The 11,676-nt window shown below is 45.5% G+C and overlaps 1 pseudogene; it reads left to right on the top strand.

Annotated features, from left to right (window-relative positions):
- The first annotated feature begins 230 nt into the window (after nt 1-230).
- Nucleotides 231-953, top strand: LOC140427094 (large ribosomal subunit protein eL13 pseudogene; annotated as a pseudogene).
- Nucleotides 954-11,676: the final 10,723 nt, after the last annotated feature.

Here is an 11,676-nt window from a genome sequence, read left to right as displayed (position 1 = left end):
GGGTTATGGGGATAGTGTGGAGGAATGGGCTTGGTTAGAGTGCTCTTTCAGCGGATCGGTGCAGTCTCAATGGGCCGAATGGCCTCTTTCTGCACGGTAGGAATTCTATGGTTCATACTGTGTAGCAAAAGAGATTTAAAAGAAAATGTTTGCGGGTTTCTTTTAAGATAGTGTGAGGGACATATCCCGGCATCCCTCGGCTCTGTTGGTCCTTTTCCTTCGGCCATTTCCCTCCTGAAGCCCTTCATTAAGCAGCCATGGCCCCAAGTCGGAATGGAATGATCCTGAACCCTCATTTCCACAAGGACTGGCAGAAAAGAGTCCGCACTTGGTTCAACCAGCCAGCCGAAAAGTCTGCAGGCGCAAGGCACGGTTGGCTAAAGCACATTGCATCGCTCCACGTCAAGTTGCTAGCCCCCTTCGACCACTTGTTAGGTGTCCCACTGTCAGATATCACACCAAAGCACGTGCGGGACGAGGCTTCAGCCTGGAGGAGCTAAAGGCTGCAGGCATTAACAGGAGGATGGCGCGTACTATTGGCATTGCTGTTGATCACAGATGGCGCAACAAGTCAACTGAATCTATTCAGTGTAATGTTCAACGTCTGAAGGAATATCACTCCAAGTTAATCATCTTCCCAAAAAAGGCTTCATGCCCAAGAAGGGAGATTCTTCTGCTGAAGAAATTAAGGTAGCAACCCAGCTAACTGGACCTGTCATGCCAATCAAGAATATATACAAAAGAGAGAAGGCCCGGGTGATCTCTGAGGATGAGAAGAATTTCAAGGCCTTTGCAAGCCTCCGTATGGCTTGTGCAAATGCACGTTTGTTTGGAATCCGTGCTAAGAGAGCAAAGGAAGCAGCAGAGCAGGATGTTGAGAAGAAGTAAAATATAAAATATCTGGAACTATTCAATAAATAACCAATACTTTTTAAAGAAAAATAAAATAAAAAGATAGTGTGAGGAATGTTTATGTTAAAATGAAGGTAGCTGAGGGTTTATGAAAATACTGGCAAGGTGACTGCAGATGAGGTATTTACAATTTTGTACTGAGATTGGAATAGCAGAGAATCATAGTGGGCCCTCTTCTGGAGCTCTCGGAACAGCAAGGCAGGGGTCACCTCAGTGCAAGGCGCAGTCACTAAGTGAAATCAACATTTTTGATGGGTTTACATTTTAAAGTACTTCAAAACAATGCTTCTGTTTGAAGTGATACAAGATGAGATAAAAGATGCCAATTAGCATTGATGTGAAAGAATGATCTGCATTTATATAATGCTTTTCACAACCTCAGGAATCCCAAAGCATTTCATAGCCAATGAAGCGTAGTCACTGTTGTGATGTGGGAAACACAGCAGCCAATGAGTTCACAGCCAGCTGTAAGAAGCAACAATGTGACAATGAGGGGCAGCACGGTGGCTCAGTGGGTTTGCACAGCGGCCTCACGGCGCCAAGGTCCCCGGCCCTGGGTCACTGTCCGTGTGGAGTTTGCACAGGATATTCTCCCCGTGTTTGCGTGGGTTTCGTCCCCACTACCCAAAGATGTGCAGGGTAGGTGGATTGGCCACACTAAATTGCCCCTTAAATGGAAAAAAATGAATTGGATATTCTAAATTTATTTAAAAAAACAATGTGACAATGACCAACACAGTGGGCTAAAAGGTTGGCTTGTAATGCAGAACAATGCCAGCAGCATGGGTTCAATTCCCGTACCGGCCTCCCCGAACAGGCGCCGGAATGTGGCGACTAGGGGCTTTTCACAATAGCTTCATTGAAGCCTACTTGTGACAATAAGCGATTATTATCTGTTTCTATGATGCCAATTGAGGGACAATTATTGGGCAGGACACTGGGGTTAGCACCCCTTCTCTTTTCCAAAACAACGCCACGGGACATTTAATGTCCACCCAAGAGGACAAATAAGGCCCAAGTTTAGGGTGAGATTCTTCAGCCGTTTGCTGGCAGCAGGATTCTCTGGTCACGCTGGCGGTGCACATCCGCCCACACATTTCCCGGCACGGTGGGGTTCTTTCAATGGGAAATCCCATAGACAGCCGTCAGGAGTAGCGAATCCCGCCGCCAGAGAACGGCGCGCCAAATTCACCATCCAAGCTAGCAGTAGTAGCGGGGTAGACTTGCAAATGAGAATCCTGGCCTTAATGTCTCACCTCCGCCAGTGCAGCATTCCTTCAGTACTCCACCCGTGTGTAAGCTTTGATTCATTTTTGGCTGATGTGGGATGTGAACCCACAACATCCAACTCAGAAATGAGTGCTTCCAACTGAGCCATGGCTGACTGCAATCCAATTTGTGGCACACTTGCCTCTGAGTCAGGAGACTGCAATTTAAATTCCAATCCAGAGACGTAAGCACAAAAACATAGGCTGGCACTCCAATGCAATAGCGATGTCACTGCACTGTTGAAGTGCCTTTCAGATAAGACCAAGATTGAACCAAGATCCTGTCTGCTCTCTCAAGCGGCTGGACAATTTCCTGAGGCATTAAAAGTAAAAGCAAGTAAAGTCATTGTAGTCCCAGATGACCATTGGCTGTTTTCCCCATTGAGAGGTAGAGCTGACTGGTGGTGGTTTAACCTGAGGATCACCAGACCTCACACGAGGGGCAAGGTTGAGAAGGCAAAGCTTTCATGAATAACCTCAGCAGGTACAGGAATTGAACTCATGCGGTTGGCTTCGCTCCACATCACAAACCAGCTGTCTTGCTAACTGAGCTAAACCGGCAATAGGTGAAAGCAGAGTGGAGGAGTTTGTTATCTCTGGTGTCCTGGTCATTATTTATCAATCAACATCACAAAAGAGGATTATTTAGTCATATCGCTCCCTGTGGGAGTTTGCTGCATGCAGATCTGCTGCCATGTTGCTATTGTTACAACACTTCAAAAGCATTTTAGCGGCCATAAAATCCTTCTCCATGAAAGGTGCTACATAAATACAAGTCTCTTTTTCTGTCCCCACTATTATGCCACCAACCGTGGTTCTGACGCATGTACTTAGTATTAATTGAGAACAAATGCCATGTTGCCAGGCATGTCATCTGTTCCAAGGCAACCTGTGGCAAACCTGCACCATAGGCACCACTAGGGCCGTCAAAGTCACCACAGGGCACAATAGGGATCTTCTGTAGTGTGAGCCAATGTTCTGCCCACACAATTATCGAACATGCAGTTGATACCTCAGTCAGCATGGCTGCTATGTTCTTTTCCATTCTACTGAACAATAATAGGAGCATGTCATGGCTGCCCAGTGTCACATTAAGGCTGCACTACTTGAAGTGTATAGGTAGGGAGCATTGATGCAGCCATTTAGATCCCGTGGCCCTTTCCCCCTGCTGCTGATATTGTTTATACATCCTACAGATATATTATTTGCTTGAGACTTGAGGATTGTAACACAATTTTTCTCCCATTCTTCGTTGAGAATTTTGTCCCCTCCTCTCCTCTCTTGAAGAGGTTGTCTCAACGACAACAACCTGCTTTTATATAGTGCCTGTAAGGAACTTGTTAAATCCTGGTCTGTTTCATGTTTCTCGTTTAATGCCTGTCCTGCTGGCTGGTTTTAAAATCATGGACTTTTGGTTTTGAACTGAAGCATCCCCCCACACCCCTTCTCCCCACTGCTGCAAGCTGCTATGAGGACTGATCCGGCAGATCCCCTCAGATTCAGTGATATATGTGGCATAGCTGGTGACGTCATGTTGATGGACTTGGCAAGCAGCCAATTAGCTTGTTTGAAATCCAGACCTTGGACAGATTCTCATTTGGGTTTGGTGGAGCTTTTCAGAAATTACTGGAACAGGAGAATCAACCCCCATTTTGTCAGTTTTGTGAAAGATCCTGGCATGAAACAGCTTTAAGGCACTTTCTCTGAGCTCTCTTTCTACCAGGTGGTTTAAGAGGCTCCCAGCCAGACCCATGGAAGTCACTCCTATTTAAAAGAATGCAGACAGTATCCAGACCTGTGAAGGGAACTACTAGTTTGAAAGGCTGTGAACAAGTTCTCCCACCAGGTCTGTAGCAGTTTAATCCTCTGTCTGAATGGCTTGGAAAAGCTCAGTCTGAGAACTCTCCTCATGTAACAGCCAGAATATCTGCACAGAGACCAGGCAATCAGTTGAAAGACAGAGTGGATGTAGAATCTGATGTAAACTCTCAGGTCGAGAACTCCAGTAATATCTCAAGAAGACTGAGAGTCCACCTGATGGTCGCATGATAGAATTGCACAGACCTGAATATCCAGTATGAAGATGATTCCCCAGAGGAACTACTACAGCCTGGGAGTTCTAATGGATAGTAGTCCTTAAAAGATTCAAACTCATCAATGGTTTGCAACACCTCGCATTCTGAAGAGATCACCGCCTACGAATACCTCAACCCCAGCAGCAAAGATCCTCAAATCTCTCATACTTGTTTATCCCTGTTAATTTTAATCCTTTTCCCACCTCCTACCATATGTTTGTCTTGTGTGTATGTGTGTGTGGGCGGAGGGTGGGGCAGAGTTTTGGGAATAGTTAGACTAGCAGACCATTGTTCCATTATTTCCATTACACGTTCATCTTTTACTCTTGTTATAAATAAACAGATTGCTAATGTTTTACTTACAAATCTGGTGCCTGTAACTCATTGGAGCAGTCAAGGGTTAAAGATCACAGGAAAATACACAAATTATTGGTTCATTCACTTATGTTGGGACTCTGGGGTCTATGGGGCGGGAATTGACCACGCACTTGCCAAGGGTGTCGTAACATGTCTTTAATGTAGTAGCATGTTTCAAAGCACTTCACAGGAATACTATCAAACAAAGCTTTACACTGATTTTGGGGCAGATGACCAAAATCTGGATCAAAGAGGTTTAAGGAGGTTTAACATTTAAGGAGTATCTTAAAGGTGGAGAGGAAGGTGTAGAGGAGGACAGTTTTTGGGAAGGAATTCTGCTGATGCAGAGCTGCCAATATTGGAGCTATTAAAATCAGAGGATGCTCACTGTTATAACCCCCAAGAGGATCATAAGACAACAATTACTGATCTTACAACGGGGCTTATTGGATACAAGTTCCCCAGGTAGGGGTGGAGACCCACACTGGGAATCGTCAGACTATTGGATATAAGCAGGCCCCAGTCAGGGCCTGGTCAGATCTATCCTCCCAGTAGGGTCTGCACTGGGAGTGAGGTAAAGAATAACTTGTACATATGTAAATAAATCCAGTTTTTGAAGCAACCATTTGACAATCTTCAGATAGAGTCTGGCGGGGTTCCCACAAGAGCCAGAGTATGTTTTGGAATGCAGTGGAATCCATCAATTGAGGACTCTGGATCTGTACTCGTTGGAGTTTAGAAGAATGAGGGGGGGATCTTATTGAAACTTACAGGATACTGAAAGTCCTGGATAGAGTGGACATGGAGAGGATGTTTCCACTAGTAAGGAAAACTAGAATCCGAGGGCACAGCCTCAGACTGAAGGGACGATCCTTTAAAACTGAGATGAGGAGGAATTTCTTCAGCCAGAGGGTGGTGAATCTGTGGAACCCATTGCCACAGTAGGCTGTGGAGGCCAAATCACTGAGTGTCTTTAAGACCGAGATAGATAGGTTCTTGATTTATAAGGGGATCAGGGGTTATGGGGAGAAGGCAGGAGAATGGGGATGAGAAACATATCAGCCATGATTGAATGGCGGGCGGAGAATGCTCGATTGGCTGAGTGGCCTAATTTTGCACCTATGTCTTATAGTCTTAGTTTTATACCAGTTTCCTTTGGAGTTGTCATACTCACGAAACCAGATTTGGAGGAACACTGATATCTTGGTGGGTTGTGGAGCTTGAGGAGAATAAAGGGACAATGAGGAACTAGATCATGGAGGGTTTGAAAAATAAGGATAAGTATTTTAGAATCAAGGCATTGTTTAGCCAATGGAGGGCAATAAGCACAGGGGTGATGGGCGACTGGAACTTGGTGCACATAAGGATGTGAGCAATAGAGATTTGGGTGACTTCAAGTTTATGGTGGGTGATAAATCGGAAGTGGCGGTTGGACATGCACAGGCCAGCTGTACGTTTCAATTGTGAAATCTCAAGGTAACAATGGGAGATGTCATAATATCACTGGAACTAGTAATCCAGCAATCTAGACTGATCCCCTGGAGGTACAGGATCAAATCCTACTATGGCAGCTGGTGGAATTTAAATTATATTAATTAGTGAGGAAATTAAATGTAGATTTGCAAGTTAGTTTCAGTAACTGTGTCATAGAACTATCATCAATTGTCATTAGAATGTTTTGGAGATAGTTTCTTAGGACAACACGTACTAGACCTTGTATTGTGTAATGAGATAGGGTTAAATTGCGAATCTCACAGTGAAGGTTCTCTTCGGTAGCAGCAGTCATAATATGATTGAATTTTATATTCCGTTTGAGGAAGGGAAGATTGCCTCCAGACTAGTATTTTAAACTTAAATAAGGGCAATTATGTGGACATGAAAGCAGAGCTGGCTAAAGTGAACAGGCACATGTGCTTGAGGGATAGATCAACAGATGTTCAGTGGCAGACATTTAAAAAGCTATTTCAGGAAACACAGAATCATACAGTACAGAAGAGGACCTTTGGCCCACCCCACCGACAAATAAAAACTACTCTTCTCTACACTAAACCCACTACAGCCACTTGGCCCATAGTCTTGAATGTTATGACATTTCAAGTGCTCATCCAAGTACTTATTAAAGATTATGAGGTTCCCTGCCTCAACTACCTTCCCAGGCAGTGCATTCCAGATTCCCACGATACTCTGTCCTGCCGCCTTCATGGACCTGTGGACAAGAATCCAAGATCCCTCTGTTCCTCTGAGTTTCCTAGTGTCCTGCCATTCATTGAGTAAGGTAAAGGTAAAGTTGCCATAGTCCCAGATGATCATAGGCTGCTTTCCCCTTTGAGGGGGAGAGCTGACTGGTGGTGATTTAACCTGAGGATCGCCACACCTCAGGCGAGGGGCAAGGTTGAGAAGGTGGGCTTTATGAATAACCTGAGCCGGTACTGGAATTGAACCCATGCTGCTGGTCTTGCTCTGCATCACAAACCAGCTGTCTAGCTAAGTGAGTAGCTTCCTTAGACCATAAGACATAGGAGCAGAATTAGGCCACTCGGCCCATCGAGTCTGCTCCGCCATTCAATCATGGCTGATATTTTCTCATCCCCATTCTCCTGCCTTCTCCCCATAACCCCTGATCCCCTTATTAATCAAGAACCTATCTATCTCTGTCTTAAAGGCACTCAGTGCATTGGCCTCCACAGCCTTCTGCGGCAAAGAGTTCCACAGATTCACCACCCTCTGGCTGAAGAACTTCCTCCTCATCTCTGTTTTAAAGGATCATCCCTTTAGTCTGAGATGGTGTCCTCTGGTTCTAGTTTTTCCTGCAAGTGGAAACACCCTCTCCACGTCTACTCCATCCAGGTCTCGCAGTATCCTGTAAGTTTCAATAAGATCCCCCCTCATTCTTCTAAACTCCCAACGAGTACAGACCCAGAGTCTTCAACCGTTCCTCATATGACAAGTTCTTCATTCCGGGTATCATTCTTCTGAACCTCCTCTGGACCCTTTCCAAGGCCAGCACATCCTTCCTTAGATACGGGGCCCAAAACTGCTCACAATACTCCAAATGGGGTCTGACCAGAGCCTTATACAGAAGTACATCCCTGGTCTTGTATTCTAGCCATCTTGACATGAATGCTAACATTGCATTTGCCTTCTTAACTGCCCACTGAGCCTGCACATTAACCTTAAGAGAATTGTGAACAAGGACTCCCAAGTCCCTTTGTCCTTCTGATTTCCTCAGCATTTCCCCATTTAGAAAATAGTCTATGCCTAAATTCCTCCTTCCAAAGTGCATAACCTCACACTTTTCCACATTGTATTTCATTTGCCACTTCCTATTTAAAGATACTTCTGCAGCCCCCTTGCTTCCTCAATACTAACTGTCCTTCTACAGATCTTTGTATCATCGCAAACTTAGCAACAGTGCCTTCGGTTCCTTCTTCCAGATCATTTATGTATATTGTGAAAAGTTGTGGTCCCAGCACAGACCCCTGAGGCACACCACTAGTCACCGGCTGCCATCCTGAAAAAGACCCTTTTATCCCCACTTTCAGCCTTCTGCCAGTCAGCCAATCCTCTATCCATGCCAGGATCTTACCCTTAACACAATGGACTTTTAACTTATCTACAGTCTCCTATGTGGCACCTTGTCCAAGGTCTTCTGGAATTCTAAATAAATCATGTCCAGTGGTTCTCCCTTGTCTAACTTCCTTGTTACCTCCTCAACAAACTCTAATAGATTTGTCAGACACGACCTCCCTTTGACAAAGCCTGCCGACTCAGTCCTATTTTACCATGCACTTCCAAGTACTTTGTGATCTCATCTTTAATAACAGACTCTAAAATCTTACTAATGACTGAAGTCAGGCTAAACGGCCTATAATTTCCTGTCTTCTGCCTCCCTCACTTCTTAAACAGTGGTGTTACATTAGCCACTTTCCAGTCCTCTGGGACCCTTCCTGCCTCCAGTGATTCCTGAAAGGTCATCACCTCTGCCTCCACAACTTCCTCAGCTATCTCTTTTAGGACCCTGGGGTGTAGTCCATCCTGTCCAGGTGACTTATCCACCTTCTGACCTTTCAGTTTCCCCAGAATCTTCTCCTTATTGATGGCCACTGCACTCATCTCTGCCCCCTGGTTCTCCTGGAGCTCGGGCATCCCACTGGTGTCTTCCACCGTGAAGACTGATGCAAAGTAACTATTCAGTTTGTCTGACATTTCTTTGTTTCCTATTATTACTTCTCCAGACACGTTTTCCAGTGGTCCAATGTCTATTTTTGCCTCTTTCTTACCTCTTATATATTGATCCCCAGAAAAGTGGTTGATTTTTGAGTGACCTCTGAAATGGCCTAGCAAGCCATTCAGTTCCAAAGTAATGAGGGTTGGGCAACAAATACTGGCCCAGCCAGTGATGTCCACATCATGAAAGAGCAGAAAATAAGGTGTGGATGAGGTTATCAGCAGCAAATAAGCTGAGGCAGGGGCTGGGCACTGTTATGGAAATGGAAAGCAATGGCACGGAGGTCAGGAGCTTACCTCCGGGTCAGAAATGGCACCAATAGTGTGAAAGGTTTGGTTTAGTCTCAGTCAAGTTGCCAGGGAGAAAGATGGGGTGGGGTTTAATGGCCCTGACACTGGGGGGCATCGTCACAGGCAGGAAGGGATGATTTGGGAAGCCGTTGACTTTTAAAGGCTGCCGGGAACAATTGTCGCCAGTATCGAGGCTGGAAAATTCCACCCATGGAGCAGATGTCTCGGGAACAGGATTTGAGGCAAAGAGCAAATACAAAAAAAAACCTTTTATTGTCATAAGTAGGCTTACATTAACACTGCAATGAAGTTACTGTGAAAAGCCCCTCATCAGGTTGGATACACAGAAGGAGAATTCAGAATTCTCAGCTGGTACGGGAATTGAACCCACGCTGCTGGCCTTGTTCTGCATCACAAACCAGCTGTCTAGCCCACTGAGCTAAACCAGCCCCTTACAATGGTTTCCTGTTTGCCTCATCCACTACTGGATTTTGGACACGCAGTTTGACAATTAAGAGATAGTGAAGGAGTGCAAAAAACAATGCTGAGGTAGAGCTGGGTGATGCTGGTGTGCATGTGGATACCAATGCTTTGTTTGCAGATGATGTTGCTGAGGGACAGCCGGTAGATAAGGGATAGGAGAAGGACAAGGATTGACTCTTGAGGGACACCAGAGGTAATGGTGCAGAAGCAGAAAGAGAAGTAATGTGAGGTCATTCTCTGGCTATGATAGTCCCACCCAGTTAGATGGTGGTAGAGAGATGCTCGAAGAGGATGATGTGGTCAACCGTGTCAAAGGCTGCAGACAGGCTGAAAAAGGATGAGGGGGAGTCGTTTACCACTCTCACACTCAATGAGGATAGTATTCGTGACTTTGTTAAAAGACATTTCAGTGCTGTGGCAGGGGCTGAAATATGTTTGGAGGGATTCATATGTGGAATATGTGAAATAATGGGCCCAATTTGGGAGGCACAGGAAATTTCAAGGACGCTAAAGAGGAAAGGGAGGTCTTAGAGGGTACAGTTGTCTGCAAGGACAAAGGCCTTTTGGGGAGTGGATTGATAATAGCTGATTTGAAGGAGATGGGGACAGTACTTGAAGAGAGAGTCAGATCAGAATGTGCTGTGGCAAGCTGTTGTAGTGCGAATAGGATTGGGAAAGCTTCAGGAAGGGCAGCATGGTGGCGCAGTGGGTTAGCACTGCGGCCTCACGGCGCCGCGGTTCCAGGTTCGATCCCGGCTCTGGGTCACTGTCTGTGTGGAGTTTGCACATTCTCCCCGTGTTTGCGTGGGTTTCGCCCCCACAACCCAAAGATGTGCGGGCTAGGTGGATTGACCACGCTAAATTGCCCCTTAATTGGAAAAAAATGAATTGGGTACTCTAAAATTGTTTTAAAAAGAGAAAGCTTCAGGAGGTGGGTCTCGCGGACAAGACAACCTGGGAGAGAACATGAGGAGGAGATTGGAGAAAAATTAGAGAAAGATGTAAGTTCAGGGCTAGTAGTGGGAACCTTAGAGAAGGTTTGACCCAATGGGCTAGGGAAAGAGTAAAATAGCTGAACCAATGACTGAACCAATGGTCTCAATCTTAGTGACAAAGAAACGCCTGGACTCCTTGCACTTATTGTTGGAAATGAGAGCAGCTTAAAAAGTAGAGATTTACATCTTGATAGGCCCGGCCACTCTCCACCACCTTATGCAAGTGCTCACTCAAACCTTGATGTGACTTCCTCCTTGATGTGACAACCATAGAAAGCATCGTATCTGGCCGCATCACAGCCTGGTGTGGCAACTGCTCAGCCCAACACTGCAAGAAACTTCAGAGAGTTGTGAACACAGCCCAGCCCATCACGCAAACCCGCCTCCCATCTATCTACACCTCCCGCTGCCTGGGGAAAGCGGGCAGCATAATCAAAGACCCCTCCCACCCGGCTTACTCACTCTTCCAACTTCTTCCATCGACCAGGAGATACAAAAGTCTGAGAACACACACGAACAGATTCAAAAACAGCTTCTTCCCCACTGTTACCAGACTCATAAATGATCCTTTTATGGACTGACCTGATTAATACTACACTCCTGTGTGCTTCACCCGATGCCGGTGTCTATATATTTACATTGTGGACCTTGTGTTGCCCTATTATGTACTTTTTATTTTATTTTATTTTCATGCACTAAATGATCTGTTTGAGCTGCTCGCAGAAAAATACTTTTCACTGTACATCTATACATGTGACAATAAAGAAATCCAATCCAATCCCCGGCATTACACTGTGGTGAATGTATTATGCCAATAATCCATCATTGTATTTGTATCTGTGCTATGCTGTTGCCCTTGTGGGCTCCACCTATGGGCCATTGTATGGCATTATCCATAGGGGAACATGTTGGAGTCTGTATGAGCTCCGCCCATGGCTCCTCCCCTTGAAGGGAGGTATAAAGAGCAGTCGACCAGGTGATTCTCAGTATTGGATCAGTCGCAGGCAGGCACTGTTCTAAGTTGATTAAAGCCACAGTTTACTTCTACTCCTGTCTCGAGTGAATTGA

The sequence above is a fragment of the Scyliorhinus torazame genome, chromosome 7 (assembly GCF_047496885.1).
Source record: "Scyliorhinus torazame isolate Kashiwa2021f chromosome 7, sScyTor2.1, whole genome shotgun sequence".
NCBI lineage: Eukaryota > Metazoa > Chordata > Chondrichthyes > Carcharhiniformes > Scyliorhinidae > Scyliorhinus > Scyliorhinus torazame.
This window is presented reverse-complemented; position numbering and strand designations above follow the sequence as displayed.